At 53.8% G+C, this 17,615-nt stretch overlaps 1 long non-coding RNA gene across 1 annotated transcript; it reads right to left on the bottom strand.

The window, feature by feature from the left end:
- Window positions 1-8,684: 8,684 nt before the first annotated feature.
- LOC122204738 lies at window positions 8,685-16,840 on the bottom strand. Its single transcript, XR_006195768.1, has 3 exons — window positions 16,663-16,840; window positions 16,011-16,301; window positions 8,685-9,834 (listed from the first exon to the last, which is right to left on the bottom strand). It is a non-coding gene; the product is annotated as an uncharacterized LOC122204738 (long non-coding RNA).
- Window positions 16,841-17,615: the final 775 nt, after the last annotated feature.

The following is a 17,615-nucleotide window of genomic DNA, read 5'->3' on the forward strand; positions in this document are numbered from 1 at the left end:
CCTTTTGTTGTCTGATTGCTGATGCTAGAACTTCCAACACTATGTTAAACAACAGCGGTGAGAGTGGGCATAGACAGGGATTGATTTAAAGTAAAGAGGTTAATGAGGGGCAATTGGGTAGTTCAGTTGGTTAAGCATCTGACTCTTGATCTCCGCTCAGGTCTTGAGCCCAGGGACGAGTGCAAGCCCCATGTTGGGCTCTGTGCAGGGCATGAAGCCTACTTTATTATTTAAAAAAAATTTTTTTTTAAACATTTATTTATTTTTGAGACACAGAGTGAGTAGGGGAGGTGCAGAGAGAGAGAGAGAGAGAGAGAGAGAGAGAGACAGAATCCAAAGCAGGCTCCAGGCTCTGAGCCATCAGCACACAGCCCAATGCGGGGCTTGAACCTACGGACCGTGAGATCATGACCTGAGCTGAAGTCAGATGTTTAACCGACCGAGCTACCCAGGTGCCCCACATGAAACCTACTTTAAAAAAAAAAAAAAAAGATTAAAGAAATAGCACAGGGGTGAAAAGGTATGGCAAACAATTCTGAAGATCGTGTGGCCAGGCTTTGGGGAGGCTTTCTACATACCTGAGCCTCCCCTTTGCCCCGGCCATCTTGAATATCTGCTTTTTCCAGAACACGCTGAGTCCTTTTCCCCCTGGTGTTCGCATATGCTACTCTCCTGGCCAGGTCTCCAGTGTCGCCTCTGGGAGTTTCTTTGCAAGGCATTTATTTTTCACATTAAATTTTTTAATCCATCTGGAATTTATTTAGGTATATGAGGGGTCCAATTTTATTTTCTTCCAGATAGATATTCACCTGTGCCAGCACTGAGTATTTCACGATCTACCCTTCCCCGACTGAACTGAAATACTACCTTTGTCCAGAATCACATTCTTACATATACTAGGATCTATTTGGGGGTTCTCTCTTCTTTCCCGTTGCCCAGTCTTGTGCCAATGCCATGTTGATTTGATTACAGCAGCTCTATAGTATGCTCTTCTTTCTGGTGAGGTGAAAAAAAACCCCATGTATGCTGCCACACGATCTTTGAGGTCATTTCATCCAGTTTTGAAAAAAAAAAACACCCTAATCGTATTCTAATTTGAATTACATTAAATTGACACAGAAAATATGGAGGAATTGACATTTTACGGTATTCCCTTCCAGGAACATGGCATGGCTTTTGCTCTTTTCCAGGTCTTATTTTGGGATCTTCCAGAAGATTTAATTCCATTTATGTTTCTATACTTTTATTTATATGCTTCATCTCCATAAACAACACACAGGACTGTTTCGTGTTTAAAATTCTGCCAGTTCTTTCTTTGGCTAAAACATTATGTGCCTTCTCCCTTCCAGACAATGTGACTGCTGTATAGCATTCCATCCAAAGAACTTTCTAGTTGTTTATCCAGTACCCTCAAGATGGGCCATTAGCTTGCATCCAAAGTCTCCCTCTCTTTTTTTAATGCTTATTGATTTTTGAGAGAGCGCAAGCCGGGGAGGGACAGAGAGAGGGGACAGAGGATCTGAAGTGGGCTCTGTGCTGACAGGCTGACAGCAGCGAGCCCGATGCGAGGCTCAAACTCACGAACCGCCAGATCACGACCTGAGCCGAAGTTGGATGTTCAACCAATGGAGCCACCCAGGTGCCCCCAAAGTCTCTTTTGATTTTTTTTTTTTTAGCAAACAGTGCCCCATGAATATCTTTGCCCACATGTCTTTTGTTCATGTGAGATTTCTCACATGCCTAGAAGAGGAATTGCTGGGTCGTGTGGCATTTATATCTTCAACTTCACTAGGTACAACCAAACTATCCTGCAAAATACTTATACCAGTTTACATTCTGGCCAATAGAGCAGGAGAATTCTGGTTTCTCTACATTGTAGTCAGCGATGGGAAATTTCTCTCCTGACTTTTCTTGGCAAACTCCATCTTTATTTTATTTTATTAATAATTAAAAAAAAATTTAATGTTTTATATATTTTTGAGAGAGCGAGCGAGCGAGAGAGAGAGAGCACGCACCCGAGCATGAGTATGGGAGGGGCAGAGAGAGAGGGAGACACAGAATCCGAAGCAGGCTCCAGGCTCTGACCTGTCAGCACAGAGCCCGACTCGGCGCTTGAACTCACAGGCCGTGAGATCATGACCTGAGCCCAAGTCTGACGTTCAACCGACTGAGCCAGCCAGGCAACCCCCCCCCCCATTTTTTTTAACGTTTATTTATTTTTGAGACAGAGAGAGACAGAGCATGGGCAGGGGAGGGGCAGAGAGAGAGGGAGACACAGAATCCAAAACAGGCTCCAGGCTCTGAGCTGTCAGCACAGATCCCGACACAGGGCTCAAATTCACAGGCCGTGAGATCATGACCTGAGCTGAAGTCAGACACTTAATCAACTGACCCACCCAGGCGCCCCTCCCATCTTTATTTATTTATTTTTTTTAACAAAAAGCTTTTTTTTCATTTTTGTTTTTAGTCTTTATTTTTTTGTATGGGATATATATGGAAATACATGTGAGGAGGCATGAATGTATATATCTATCTCTAACTCAGTCTCTATCTGTGGAAGTTCAACAGAAATAGAAGTTTACACAGTAAAAAGGCTTCTCCAATCCCTATCCTTGGCCACCCACACCTTGGTCCTTTTGTAGGTGCCAGCAATTGTTAATGGTTTCTTTTGTTTTCCATCCAGAGAAAGTCCATCAATATGTAAGCAAATATGTATATGTGTTCTTTCCTTATCCCAGTTTTAATCAAATGGTAGCAGACCACACTCTTCTGCACTTTTATTTCTCTACTAAATCTATTTGGGGATCATTCAATATCCTTTTTAAATTTTTTAAAGTTTATTGTTTTTATTTATTTTGAGAGACAGAGATAGAGAGCAAGCAGGGGAGGGGCAGAGAGAGAGGGAGACAGAGCCCCAAGCAGGCTCCGTGCTGCCAGCACAGAGCCCGATGTGGGGCTCAGACTCACAAACCGTGAGATCATGACCTGAGCCGATGTGAAGACTTGAACACTTAACCGACTGTGCCACCCAGCTGCCCTTATCCTTTTTAAAAAAATGTTTGTTTCAGACTTCAAGCTGTATTACAAAGCTGTCATCATCAAGACAGTATGGTACTGGCACAAGAACAGACATTCAGACCAATGGAACAGAATAGAGAACCCAGAAATGGACCCACAAACATAGGGCCAACTAATCTTTGACAAAGCAGGAAAGAATATTTAATGGAATGCAGTCTTTTCAGCAAGTGGTGCTGGGAAAACTGGATAGCAACGTGTGTGGAAAAATGAACTGGGACCACTTTCTTATACCATACACAAAACTAAACTCAAAATGGATGAAAGACCTCAATGTAAGACAGGAAGCCATCAAAATCCTCGAGGAGAAAGCAGGCAAAAACCTCTTTGACCTTGGCCACAGCAACTTCTTACTCAACATGTCTCTGGAGGCAAGGGAAACCAAAGCAAAAATGAACTATTGGGACCTCATCAAAATAAAAAGCGTCTGCACAGAGAAGGAAACAATCAGCAAAACTAAAAGGCATCCAACGGAATGGGAGAAGATATTTGCAAACGACATATCAGATAAAGGGTTAGAATCCAAAATCTGTAAAGAACTTATCCAACTCAACACTCCAAAAACAAATAATCCAGTGAAGAAATTGGCAAAAGACAGGAATAGACACTTCTCCAAAGAAGACATCCAGATGGCCAACCGACACATGAAAAAATGCTCAACATCTCTCATCATCAGGGAAATACAAATCAAAATCACAATGAGATACCACCTCACACCTGTCAGAATGGCTAACATTAACAACTCAGGCAACAATAGATGTTGGCAAGGATGTGGAGAGAGAGGATCCTTTTTGCACTGCTGGTGGGAAAGCAAACTGGGGCAGCCACTCTGGAAAACAGTATGGAGGTTCCTCAAAAAACTAAAAATAGAACTACTCTATGACCCAGCAATGGCACTACTAGGTATTTATCCAAGGGATAGAGGTGTGCTGTTTCGAAGGGGCACGTGCACCCCAATGTTTATAGCAGCTCTATCAACAATAGCCAAAGTATGGAAAGAGCCCAAATGTCCATCGATGGATGAATGGATAAAGAAGATGTGGTATACAGATACAATGGAGTATTACTCGGCAATCAAAAAGAATGAAATCTTGCCCTTTGCAACTACGTGGATGGAACTAGAGGGTATTATGCTAAGTGAAATTAGTCAGAGAAAGACAAATACCCTATGACTTCACTCATATGAGAACTTTCAGATACAAAACAGACGAACACAAGGGAAGGGAAGCAAAAATAATATAAAAACAGGGAGGGGGACAAAACAGAAGAGACTCATAAAAATGGAGAACAAACTGAGGGTTATGGGAGGGGTTGTGGGGGGGGTGGGCTAAATGGGTAAGGGGCACTAAGGAATCTACTCCTGAGATCATTGTTGCACTATATGCTAATTAACTTGGATGTAAATTTACAAAATAAATTAAATAAAAGAATCATGACCAATCAGTAAAAATTAAAGGTATTACATAGGAAGAGAGCTCAGAAATATTTAAGTAATTGCTTCTGTCCTGAGATTAAAAACCACCAGAAGAAGATGGCTTCTTAGGTATAAGTAATGAGAGGACAGCAGAAAAGAGGGGGCATGTTTCCAGCTACATTCTCTTCATAAAGTTCCTAGCTGTCTCAATTGGGCATTCTGGTATGTTAGTGAAAATGCTCGCATTAGGGTTCTGAAACTATCATTTTAACTAGTCAAGTACTATATAAAAACTATTTTGAGAGGCACCTGGGTGGCTCGGTTGGGTAGGCGTCAGATTTTGTCTCAGGTCAAGGTCTCGCAGTTTGTGAGTTCGAGCCCTGTGTTGAGCTCTGCACTGGTGGTGTGCAACCTGCTTGGGATTCTCTCTCTCCCTCTCTCTCTCTGCCCCTTCCCCACTTGCACTCGGGCTCTCTCTCTCTCTCAAAATAAACAAATAAGCTTTAAAAAAATTAAAAAAGCTATTTTGAAAAAAATAAGTAAAATTAAAAATGTTTATTTATTTTTTGGCGGGGGGAGGGGCAGAGAGAGGGAGACAGAAGGATCCAAGCTGGCTCCACACCGTCAGCACAGAACCTGACGCTGGGCTCGAACTCATGAACCATGAGATCATGACTGGAGTCGAAGTCAGACAGTTCAAAGTCAGACACTTCTGACTGAGCCACCCAGGTGCCCCAGATCATTCAATATCCTTACATAAAAAGCTTCCCCTTTCTTTCTTCTTTTGTCCCTCCCTCCCTCCCTCCTTCCCTTCCTTCTTTCCTTCCCCCACTCCCTTTCCCCCCTCTCTCTCTCTTTCTCTTCTCTCTCTCTCTCTCTCTTCATGATAGCAGCATAACATTGCACTGTTTGGTTGTATGACTATACTTTTAACCTCTCTTCTAGATAAGCATCTTTCATTTGCAATCATTTGCCATAATGTACAAGGCTGCAGTGAATTTCCTTACAAATTCCACAAGTGTAAGAGCCTCTCTGTATCCTGTAAACGAAACTCTTGGTTCAAAGCATAAATGTGTTTGTAATCGTGTCGCATTGCCCGTCCCACCCCAAGACTGCATCAGTTGGCACTCCCCTGCAGGAACATATCATGTAATCGAATGTTTGGGTGTGGCTAATACTGATTGATATAAAATGGCATCTCAAAGTATTTTAAGATGTGTGTTTAAACAGCATTATGTGGTATAATTTACACACCATAAAGTTTATTCGTTTTAAATGGACGTTTCATGAATTTTAGTAAATGTATGGAGTTGCAGGCATCACTACAATCCGACTTTAGAACATTTCTCTCTTCCCAAATCTTTCAATGTGTTTTACATCTTCGTTTCTCTGAGTGAGACTGAGTATGTTTCCATCCATCTAAGAGCTGTGTCGAGTTCCTTTTCTGTGAACTTTCTTTTCATACACCTGGCCTGATTTTTTCGGTTGTATTTTTGCCTTATTGATTTGTTGGCCCTCTTTATATATTATGCTCTCAAACTAGGGTTAAGTGTCACTCCTTCAAGCACCCTGTGCTTCTAATTCTTATCGGCTGGAATGAACAGAATCTATTAATGTGTCTGCATCTCCACCATCCTGTGAGTTGTCTGCCCACAGTGACAGTATTTGGTTTCTGCCCACAGTGAGTTGGGCAGTATCTGGTTTCATTCCAGGCCCCCACCTTTCGGCACAGGACCTGACCCAGAGTTGGTCTCTGCAAATAAGCTTGGATCCGGTATCTGTAAATATGTGTTCCTTGACCCTCAGGGTTCCTATCACAAGTTTTGATGATGTGTTAATCTGTGTGGTTACGTCTGAGGGCCAGGCACCATGGTGGTTTTATTCAATACCGTATACCCACGGTGCCAAACCGTGTGGCCAGATACATTATTTTCTTTAATTAACTTATTTTTTTAATGTTTATTTTTTGAGGGAGAGGGAGAGCAGGGGAAGGGCAGTGAGAGAGGGAGACAGGATCCCAAGCGGGCTCCTCACTGACACCAGAGAGGCCCGATGTGGGGCTCGAACTCATGAACTGTGAGATCAGGACCTGAGCCAAAGTTGGACGCATAATTGATTAAGCCACCCAGGCACCCCAACTCTTTTTTTTTTTTTTTAAGTTTATATATTTACTTTGAGAGGGATAGAGACAGCATCAGCCGGGGAGGGGCAGACAGGAGGAGAAAGAGACAATCTCAAGCAGGCTCCGAACTATCAGTGCAGAGCCCGATTTGGGGCTCGAACTCACGATTAGAGAGATCATGACCTGAGCCACAATCAAGAGTCGGCTGCTTATTCAAATGAGCCACCCAGGTGCCCCTACAACTCTTTAAATACATGCTCACGAGTAATTCTCATAATAACCCGGGAAGGAAGGTTGCGGAAGCAGGCCTGAGGCTCAGAGTAGGAAAGTGATTGCCTAAGGCCACCTGGCCAGAAAGGGTGTGAGTGTGTAGGTTGGGGGGAGTGGCCCGGGAGCTCCTCTTCTGGGAGGCAACTGGGGCACTTCTGACAGAACAGAGCACCAATTCTCCGAGTCCTTGGGCAAAGCCTCTCACAGGGTTTGTCACCGGCCCACCTGAGCAGGGCGAGGCTTGGCCTAGTGCCTGATTAGCCCCTTCTGGCCTGGAGACGGGCTGGCTGGATTCCCACCTGGAAGCCCAGTCGGGCTGTGGCCTTCTCTCCGTTCTCGATATTTCGCCATCCATGACTCATGCACGGCAATTAATCATCACCGCCTCATGACAACTCAGGTATAATTATCTTGTATCATGAGTGAAGTCTCAACCGGCAGCCCCGGCCTTCCCAGAGAGACCACGGTTCCCTGAGAATGCAGGGTGAAGGGTGAGAAGTGTTCTCTCTCCCCCCCCCACCCCCCCCAGGCAAGGCAGGCCAACCTTGTGGAGGGGCCTCCATGGTGCTCTCTCCCTTAAATATCCGGGCCCCTCTGGACTTGCTGGCGGGAGCAGGCATCCTGGGACCGGGGTGAGCAAAACACAGGGGCAGCTAAGGCGGGGGGGGGGGGGGGGAATGGTATAATAGTAAGGAGAAATGATAAAGATAGCAGGGCATGGTCTGGCTCACTTGCTCTGGCCTCTCCTTGTCCTCATTCACTCATTCCCTAAGTTGTGACTAACGCCAACCAGTTGTCAGAGGAGACCCCAGCCTCTGAGCTACTGCTGGGAAGCAAAACAGACTCCCTTTCCCCAGGGAGCCTAGCATTCCAAGGGAGCAGGGGAGCTGGCTGCAGGCACACCCTGAGAGGAGACTATTTTGCAATGTGGTAAGTCCTTACTGTAAAAGAAATGCCTAATGCCGACCAAGGAAAGTCGGAAGGCTCGGTTTTTGCTCTCTGAGGGGTGCCATCTGAGCAGAGGCAGAATACACTCTTGGTAAAAGGGGCAGCAGACACAAAGGCCTGAGAGTGGGAATGTTCTGGTTTGTTCAAAGAACAGAAGGTAGGCTGCTCCCGCTGGAGCAAGAAAGGGGGAAACCAGGTCTGAGTGGTCAGCAAAGGCTATTGCACAGTTTGGCTTTTATTCTAAATTCAGTGGATACAGTCTAAGAAGTGATTTCTTGTGGCCAACTAAGCTGCATGACCTTTGACAGTTTGCTGGGTCTGTAATTTCCTGCCATCCATCTCTCCTTTCAAGAAACACTTAAGGAGCATCTACCGTGCGTCAGCCCAGCCCTGGGGACACAGCAGTGACAAAACAAAGCCCCAGCTTCTGGGAGAGTCCACCTCCTGGAGGAAAGGACCCCTGCCACAGCTCTTCTGCCTGGTGACTCCGGTTCAGGCTGCCGGCTCCCGGAGACCCCAACTCGGGCCACCCGTGGCCGCCAGGTGGCGCTCTGCGCCTGCGCAAGGGCCTTAGCTCGAGGGTCGCCTGGCAGAGACCGGACCCCGGCGGGGGAGGGGCGGCCGGGCGGGGGGCGGGGCCCGCGCCGCAGGTTGTGTGACTTTGGGTTTGACCTGCCTGGAGATGAGCTAATCCCGCCGTATAATAGACTCCGGGGAGATAGGGAAAATGGCTGCGGCGCTATCTGCGTCGCCATGGGGACCATCGCGCGCGCGCGGGCGGGGCGCGAGCCTGGAAAAATACAGCCTTTGTCGGCGGCGCGTGTCACTCACTGCGCGGGGACCTCAGGCGGCGGGGCTCGGGTCTCTCTTTCCCTAGGTCCGGAGCGGGGAGCTCTGGGGCCTCCGGCAGGGCATGCCTGTTGAGGCTATTGGGACCCCTGGGTGTCCCCAAACTCCTCGAAGACCTTTCTCCCTTACAGGCCCCCACACCCCGTTTTCTGTCACTAGCACATTCCACCCCTTTTGCTGTGGAGTCTGTCGCACCCGCGCACACCATTCTCTCCCCTCTGGCTGTCTCTTTCCCACGCTGGAGAGGGGTCCCGGCCCGTGTGTCCTGAGCCTACCCAGGCAGGCGCAGGGACAGGCCCCAACGACCGCCCTTCCCCCGGCCCCTCCTACGGCACACCGGGCACACCCAGGCATATAGATGCACAACAACACAACCACCCTCACACAGATCCGTGCACCCCGAAGGCACACACTGGGGTGAACTCTGACCCGCGGCACACTCACTCCTGACAGTCACAGGAATGCACGGATGCGCATGCTTACAGGCACGTAGGAACCCAGAGCACTGAGTAGGGTCGACACCTGCAGGCACACACCCGTGTCTGAATATACACATTCGCACGCGACCTAGTGGCAGATGACACCGCCTCCTGTGTGCACTCCTCAACGGCCTCCTCGAGGGCAGGTACGTTGTGGCACTCAATACGCTCATCCACCACACCTGTACACACGGATTTGCACACCCACTCCTTCACACACCTGCCTTCCCACCCTGAGTGACACTCGTGCCTACGCACTCACGTGCAATACCCCCTCCTCTGTGCACCCTCCAACAGCCTCAGCTGGGCCCCCCCCCCAGGCATTCACAGCACACACGCCCACCACGCCCGTGAGCATGGGCTTGCACACCTGCGCTTTCTTGTAGCACACTTCTTTGACATGCCCGCATGCACACCAATACCCTTTCTTGTTCAGTGCCCATCCACTGGCACACGCGAATGTCCATGCAAACATGCCAGGCACACCCGGGGGCGCACGCGCGGGTGCCCCCGGCAGGCAGGCAAGCAGGCAGGCAGGCGGCGCGGGCACAGGGCGCCCGGCGTGCCCCCCGCGGACGGCTATCTGCCTGCCCATCAGCGCGCGGATCTGCGGTGGTAAATGATGCATTCGATGGCGGGCGCATTTGTTGTGCGCGCTCTGAAAGGGCTCCGATAATCTGGAAGGCAGAGATAAGGAACACCATTTATTCCGCGGCACTTTGGAAACAATTCCCAGCCCTGTACAACCCCATTCTCGGGCAGCCTCCGGGAGCCGGGCAGATAACGATTGGCTATTCATTATCTTCGCCGGGAACAAAGATTAGCCGGCCGAGATGAAAAATTACCCCGGACAGCGGCGCAGCCCCGCTTGGACCCCCCTGCCCGCCACCGCCGCCCGCGCCTCGGTGCCCCGCCCGGCCCGCGGGCTCTGCGCTCACGCCCTCCCGGCCCGCAGCCTGGCGCTCGGCCTCCCGCGCTCGCGTCCGCGCGGCGCTCGGCACTGCCGCTGTCCTCCAATCGGTCTGTCCGTCCCACCCAGCCCGTCTTCGGCCTCCCTACTTTTCCCTCGTTCTCTTTGGGGCCCTTCCCGCTCTCCCTCTTCTCCCCACTGCTCTGGGAACCTGCCTGGGTTCCCTTCTCCCTTCCCATACCTCTGTTTTTGTTGTGTTTTGCTCTCTCTCTCTCCTCTCTGTATCTCTCCTCCCTTGTTTCTCTGTTCATGGCTGTGTCTGGTTAGCGCGTTTGCTGCTTTTGTTCCCATCGCTCCGACTCTTTCTGCCACTTTTAAGTTTGTTTTTGTCTGTTCCTGCGTGTCCCCATCCCACCCCTCCAGCCCCTACTGGCATCTCTGTCCCTCTATGGCCGGTGCTTTTTAAAATCTGTCCTCGGGTCTCCCTGTCCTCCTCTCCCTTCTCTGGGTCTTTCCATCCCTGGGCCTCCATGTCTCTTAATCCACACCCCCTACCCTCTTAAGACTGTATTCCTGACAGCAGACCAGAGGCCAGCCCAGCCCAGCAGAGAGATGGCAGGTGGGGTGGGGGTGTAAGACTGGAACCCCCCTCTGAAGAAACAAGACAGAACTAGAAAAGCCTCGGTAGACACTCAGGCGCTGCTGGGTTCACGGGGATTTGCTCTTGTGCCCCCGAACTGGCTCCCTCATGCCCCTCCCTGGTGAGGCTGGGGGCCTTGGGAGCGGGTGGTCCCAGCGAGGCCACCTCATTAGAGCAGTTATTCAGCATGGCGCTGGCGTCGGCAGATAAGCCTTATCAGCTCATCTCCCCCTCCCACAGACAGACAGAGAGTGCCCTGGCAAATGGCACCCCAGAGCTCCACTGGCCGCCTGCCCTGCCGGTTAGGGATGGTGGGTGATCTGGGAAGACACACAGTATATGTGTCACCCAGAGACACACGCCTCCCCAGACGACAGACCCAGGGTAGTACTGGGTAGAGAAGTACATACACATAGTTCCAAGATACATTCATACACACAGATGTCCACACCCTAGATAAACAGACACAAACACCCACCCCAACACGTATCAGTTCATACGTGGAGCTGTAGACAGATATGCAGACACACTTGGATACACTGTCCACGCTCCTATCATCCGTCCAAAGATACAACGTTACACGCCCAATACCCAGTGCTGTTAAAGACGGACAGAACATACACACACGCACACACGCTCCGATTCATAGACACAGGATACCCAGACACACACTGCTACCGACCCACATAGGGACACACACCAATTTATAAATAAACACTTGGAAATACCCACTTCCCATCATATGATTCACGAACACAATGATCTCACAGATACACAGCCACAGGGACACACATCCAGTTCCACAGACACACTCTCCCACAGGCACTTTTGGGGTCATGCTCTGAAACAGCCACACATAATGAAGCACAAACTCTCAGGGACCCACAGAACACAGACTCTCGATATAAAACTCCCAGGGACCCGCAAGAAGAAATGGGCGTGCTAATATACTCAGTTTTGTAGACTTCCCACGTGCTCACAGATGCACACAGACACACAGGGGCCCTCAGGATAGATCTTCTCCCGAGCGCACACAGCACATACACGTCTATCAGCCTCAGAGAAAGACCCACAGATAGCAGATGGCCACAGAGATGGGGGGGCTGGACACTTCTCTCGGGCACACACTAGTTTTCCCAGGACCAGGGACTTCCCAGTCCTTCCAAAGCAAAGCACTTTCTCTCTGGGCCGAAGATCCCCAGGCCACTTTCACTCCCCAGGGCAGCTGGAATGGGACGGGGCAGGGGGGGTGGGGAGCGGAGGACCCCCACTGTGGAGTTGAATTTTGATGTAGGGACTTTGGAAGTTCAAGGGCCAGATTCCCCTAGCATTCTTGGGGTGAAGATTCCCACACCCCAGCTCCTCTGCCCAGCCTTCTGAGGACAAGCCCTCTACTCCCTCTCTTTCCTGAGAGGGTTCCTTGGGGATGGGCCAGGGGGCCGCCTCAAACTCCACTCCTGAAATGCTCTGGTCTCCTTGGGAGTTTGGGAATTGGGGCGAGGGTATAGGTGGCTTGGAAGGGAAAGGCCATGTGTCTACATTTAGCCAAAATCAGCCTGGAAGTGAGGGAGGTGTGTGTGTGTGTGTGTGTGTGTGTGTGTGTGCACGCGTGTGTGCCAGATTGTCAAGCTACATTTGGGTGTATGCCCGCGTGCATGTCAGTGTGACCCAGATCTCCTGGCTGAGAATTTCCACGTAGCCACAGCTGTGTGTGCTAACGCGTGTGCACAGAAGTGTGCATGTGTGAGCACTACTGGAAGCGAATTGGAGAAGGAGGAGCAGGCGGCTGTGTACGTGTGTGTGTGTGTGTGTGTGTGTGTGAGCGCTTGTGGCCACGGCTCATGAGGGTCCCCGGGGAGAGTCTCGAAAAAGAGACGTCCCGGGCCTTCTGAGTTTACACCCCTGAGAGAATAGGTGCTCATTCCTGCGCCCCTGCGAGGGCGGGAGTAGTCTGGAGTATGGGCGAGTAAGGTATTGCGCCTTGAGTGCCTTCCGGCCCTCGGCCTGCCGCCCGGCGGCTGGACCAGGGAAACGGGGCGCAGAGCTCTGGGCACCCTCCTGCCCCCCTGCGGCGCTCCCGCCCCCTCAAAGTGCTGTCGAAATAAAAAGCAGCGGCCGCTGCGGCCGGGGGAGGGGAGGGAGAGGCAGCGGGAGCGAGAGGGAGGTAACGAGGCCAGCGCCGCCCGGGCTCGCCGCTCAAGTCTCTATCTCCAGGCTGCCTTCGCCCCCACCCCAGCCGGCCCCCGTCGGCCACCAGGCGAACAAAAGCGGCCCGCCGCGCACCATGCGGCCACTCGGCGCGCCACCCGGGCCCTGCTGGTGAACGCCGACAGCTCGCACCGGGGTCCTGTGGGCCCACCTAGCCACGCACCGCGCTGTGCGCCCCGCTCCGCTCCGGCCCCGTCCACCCGGGGGCGCCGCCCGCCGCACCTCGCTGGGTAAGTACCCCCACCTCCGCCTGGCCCCAGGGCCCTTCTAGTCCCCAGTTTGAACCACCCGGCCCCCCAAACGCAGTCCCCCTAGCCCGTGGCCCCTGACTTGTGGCCTTCGGGGTTCGCCCTGGTCGTACCAGCGGCTCGAACCCCAGGTCATAGGGGCCTGATGCTGAGGGAGTATTTGCGGAGTCGAGGACAGTAGGCCCGCGTCGGGCCTCTTGTTTTCCCATTTCTCGGATGCAGCCACACATAGGCCGCGAGCCCCGGTTATTCCCGATGCCTCGCAAAGCGCCCCACCTCCCGGCCCCCGAGCTGGGGTCTTTGTCTCGGCCGCCCCCACCTCCGGGCCAAGGCGGCGGAGGCGCCCAAGCCCGGCCGCCGAGCCGCGGCTGCACCTGCCGGCTGGTCCCGTGCGCCGGCTTTGCGCGGCTTAACCCGGCTCGCTCCTGCGTGCGCCCCCGCGCGCTGCGCCCCGCGGCCCTTTATCCTGTGTGGCTGGGGTGCGGGTGGGGGAGAGCGCCGGGTCTGGAAGTCTCCCCCCTGCCCCAAGCCGGAGCCGGAATCTGTTTAGTGGGATTTCAATAAGAATGGGGCCGCCGCGGGCTCCGAGATCTGCCGCCGGGAGGCGTAGACGGCGGCGGTCTGGGTCTGTCTGGACGCCGGGCATTCAGAATCCTTCGGCGGCGGCCAGGCTTGAACTCCAGGTTGCCCCAACCGCAAGGGGAAAGATCCGGCGTTCAGGGCCCCCGGGAGTGGCGGCCGCTCCTTTCCCGGAAAACACGGAAGAAAATTCGTTGTTTTGGAAAAAGCTACGTCTCCCGGGGATCGGGAACATCTGGCGGTGAGCTCCGGGTCTACACAGGCACCTAGAGCTGGGATTCGTTTATGAGTGGGCAGGATTTGAGAAGCAGGTAGGGCCGTTGCGGCTACCCAGGCGTCTGGAGAGAGTTTCCCAGCCGGGTCGACAAATTGCAAACAAATTGCGTCTAACGAAACGGATTTACCAGTTGTCATGCTGCCGGGCCGCAGGACCGCCAGGCTGTCTGAGTAAACCGTGCCTGTGCTTGAAGGAAGGAGAAACGCTGACCGATTGTCTGCAGGTCTCAGCAGGGCCTATGGGGGAGGCTGTACGGCTTGGAGGTGGGTGGTTAGAACCTGGTAAGGAGATACATGATCTCGCAGGCACCTCAGCCCAGGGCGCTGAGACTTCTCAGCCCGGGTTTTACGATTTGAAACGGCCCTAAAGACGTAATGGGTGGGAAAGCCATCATGGAGGCCAGAGGAGAAGAAGCCTTCACATTTGGGGAGCTGAAAATGAACCCCAGCGAGCAGAAGGGGCTGTTGGAGTCCTGGTCCCTCCATTGCAGAACCCCTGGGTGGGGGGGATGGCTGCAGGCCTGAGCAGATTTGAGGCCTTACCCTATGGGAACTTCTGAACCCCTCTGGCTAAAGCAGGCCCCCTCTTCCTCCTCAGTACCCCTCAAGGCACATCCCCAGTGTGGGGCTCGAAGGTCGCTGGGTTGCCAATTAAATATCCCTATGGAAGACAGTCCTTAAGCAAACTGATTTCTTTGAATCTCCCCTCCACCGCTGGCCAATTAGATGCCCATAGGAAAAGGCGAGAAGAATTAGGTTACAAAGAGAGGGCAAACTTATGGTCCCAGAGGGGCCACCTTGGATGAGGGAAGTTTAAACAAAGGGCACGGAGGGGAGGGGAAGACCGGGCAGGGGCAGCTGAGAGCCGAGGCCGGTGGGTGAGGCCCACTAGAACCTGGCCTCAGATCCCTGAGCCTCCAGCTCCCCGGAGAAAGCATCTTGAGTCGTTAGGACCCATGCTTTCTCGGGGAATCTCAGGCTACTTGAAAAAGGCTGTTGGAACATTCAGTTTCTCTGCTGCCCATCGCCAGTCCTTCCTGAAGTCTTGTTCTCATGTAAGGAAAGTGACAGCTTGTCAGTGCGATCAAAACGCAGCACCCGCATTAGCAACAACCCTTGGAAACCAACAGAAACATGGAAAAGGGGTCACGTCCCTCTGAAGGTGTTCTGGAGACCCTGAAGCCCCAGGCTATAAACTGAAATAAATCTGTTTCCTCATGTGTGAGGGTGCCCCCCCACAATCCAAGCTGATTGGGGGGGGGCTGCCCTGAGCCTCCCCGGATGTTTGTTTGGGTACAAGTGATAGGATGGTCTTTGCTGCCTACTGGGCAAGATGCCTGACTAGTGGCCCTTGGTCTGTCTGGCATACACACACACTCATGATGGGGGAGGTGTGTTTTACTGACCAGCTGGGCCTTCTCCTGCCTGGCGCCCCTCTTCTCTCTCCCAGGCGGGTTCGTTCCTGCGGGAGAACGCAGTAGTCCCGCGTCCAACGCAGGAGCTCCAACCATAGTGGAGGCCTCCGCCAAGCCGGCTGCCTGCCTGCCTGCCTTTTGGAGGAAGGCACCCTCGGGGCCTCAAGAGACCTGGCAGGGCTCCCTCCCCCCCGCCCTTTTTTTTTCCTCCCCTCTAGGCCGGGATTGCGGGAAGGGAGACTCGTGCGGATCTCCCGAGGCCCCTGCTCAAGCATTGCTTAACTGCCCTGCTAAGCTCCTCTGCGCGGCGATTTTCTGAGCCGCCGAGCGGGGTAATTAAATCCCCGCCAGCGCTCGCTTCTGCGCCAGGCCAGCGGGCAGCTCAGGGCTGCCGTTCAGGCTGGGGGCCCGGCCAGGCTGGTCACCTCCACTTCTGCGGTGGCCCAAGACGCTGCCCCAGAGGGGCTTCAGGTTGCCTCGGAGGGGCTTTTAGCCGAGTTCGTAATGATTAAACTGCAGACCCACCCCGAACGGGGGTAATTTGAAGCACGCCTTTGGGGAAAATAAAGCGAATTACCTGCTTTCCCGAGCGCCCAGAGTAGCCACCTCCCTGCGAGCGGAGGCGCGGATCGCAGACCCACGGAAATCTTCCGCTCGGCTCCGGCGTTCGCGGCCCCGGGTCTGGCAAGCTGCTGGCTGCCTCCTGAGCTGGGTCCCGGGGTTCGAGCTGGCCGGGCAGTCTTGCCTGACACCAGGGATTGTCCCCGGGGCGGCAGTGTCTTTGATAAGCTCCTGCTAGGTTCCAGGGACGCAAAACAGTCTCGAGGCTCCGACGATTGCATTTTACGCGTTGATGAAGAATCATAAACTAAAGGCAGGGAGGAGAGACAGACGAACAGAGAGGCAGCGAGTCCCGGCCAGACCGCGCGCGTTTCGGGTAGCGCGAACCGGAAGGCACTGAGGCCAATCACCTGCCCGGCCTGGCCGCAGAGGCCCGGCGCCCGCGGCCTCGCGCTCCCACTCCCGGCCCCGGCGCGCTTTACCCAGCTGGCGCCGGCCTCCTCTTATGCGGAGCGGAGTTCCGAGTAGACCAGGCGGACTCCGCGCGCCCCGGAGTGGAGCGGAGCGGGAGGCGCAGCGGGCCGCCAGGGCAGGCGGGTCCCCAAGCGCCCAAGACGCGCTGGTTCCCAGCCAAATGGGGCTCTGCGCTTCCAGCCCCTCGTCTTTACCTGCCGCCAGGGCCTCGGACAGATCAACGGACAGCCGGACGCAAAGGCAGGAGGAGGCCCCTAGCCTGTGCCTGCGCCCCCCGGCGCTGCCCAGAGCTGGTCTGGGAGAGGGTGACGGGCGCTCCCGCGGAGCTGGGCCTGGCCGGGAGCCCCCCGAGCCGAGGGGACCAAGGGCTTTCCTCCCTCCTCGGATTATTAAAAAGTTCATTTCCTGGCGAATCGGGTGACGTCAGGGCCCCGGCGTCGCGGTGGCGGGGCCGCCCGGCCGGAGAAGCCGCCTCCAGTTACCCAATTACCGACTGTCAATCCCGCCGCCCCTCCCCCCACCCTCCCGGGGGTGGCCCGGACCCCCGCCCTCTCCCCTGTCCCGGACCCACCTGGGATCCCTCTGGGCTCCCACTACGAGAGCCGTAGACCCAGCTAAGGGAGAGGGGCTGGAGGACGACGATTATTCCCCCCTTACCCCCGCACCTGTCTCAGTCTCCCCAAAGTTCTTTGTTTCCGACCCTCCCCCCCCCCCCCCAGTCGGCCATAGGCTCCCTTCGAGCCTCGGTCTCCTATGTCTGTACAATGGGAGAAAGCAAGGAGATTTGTGCACGGGAGCCCACTCCACCCACAGAGCTGGATCTGTGCATTGGAGGTGTGTGGAGAGCAGTTCCAGGTGACTTAGGGGACAGAGCTCTCAGTCTATCGCCTCCCTCTCCCCAGGGGCCGCCTTAGGGACCCCCAGGAGGGAGAAATGCCTTCTCCTGCCCGGAGGCGTCTCCTTCGAGCCGGCGCCGGCGCCAGTCCGGGTCTCCATGGCCTCGCCCCAGGCAGTTCGGCCCGTTGGTCTGCGAAGGCCACGCCCGGGAAGGGGACGCCCCCTCCCCCTCTCTGGAGCCGCCAGCCAGGCCACCTCCACCCGGTCAAGCACAGTCCTAAACGGCCTCTTGTCCGAGGCCCAGGTGCCC

This window comes from Panthera leo, chromosome A2 (assembly GCF_018350215.1).
Source record: "Panthera leo isolate Ple1 chromosome A2, P.leo_Ple1_pat1.1, whole genome shotgun sequence".
Taxonomy (NCBI): Eukaryota; Metazoa; Chordata; class Mammalia; order Carnivora; family Felidae; genus Panthera; species Panthera leo.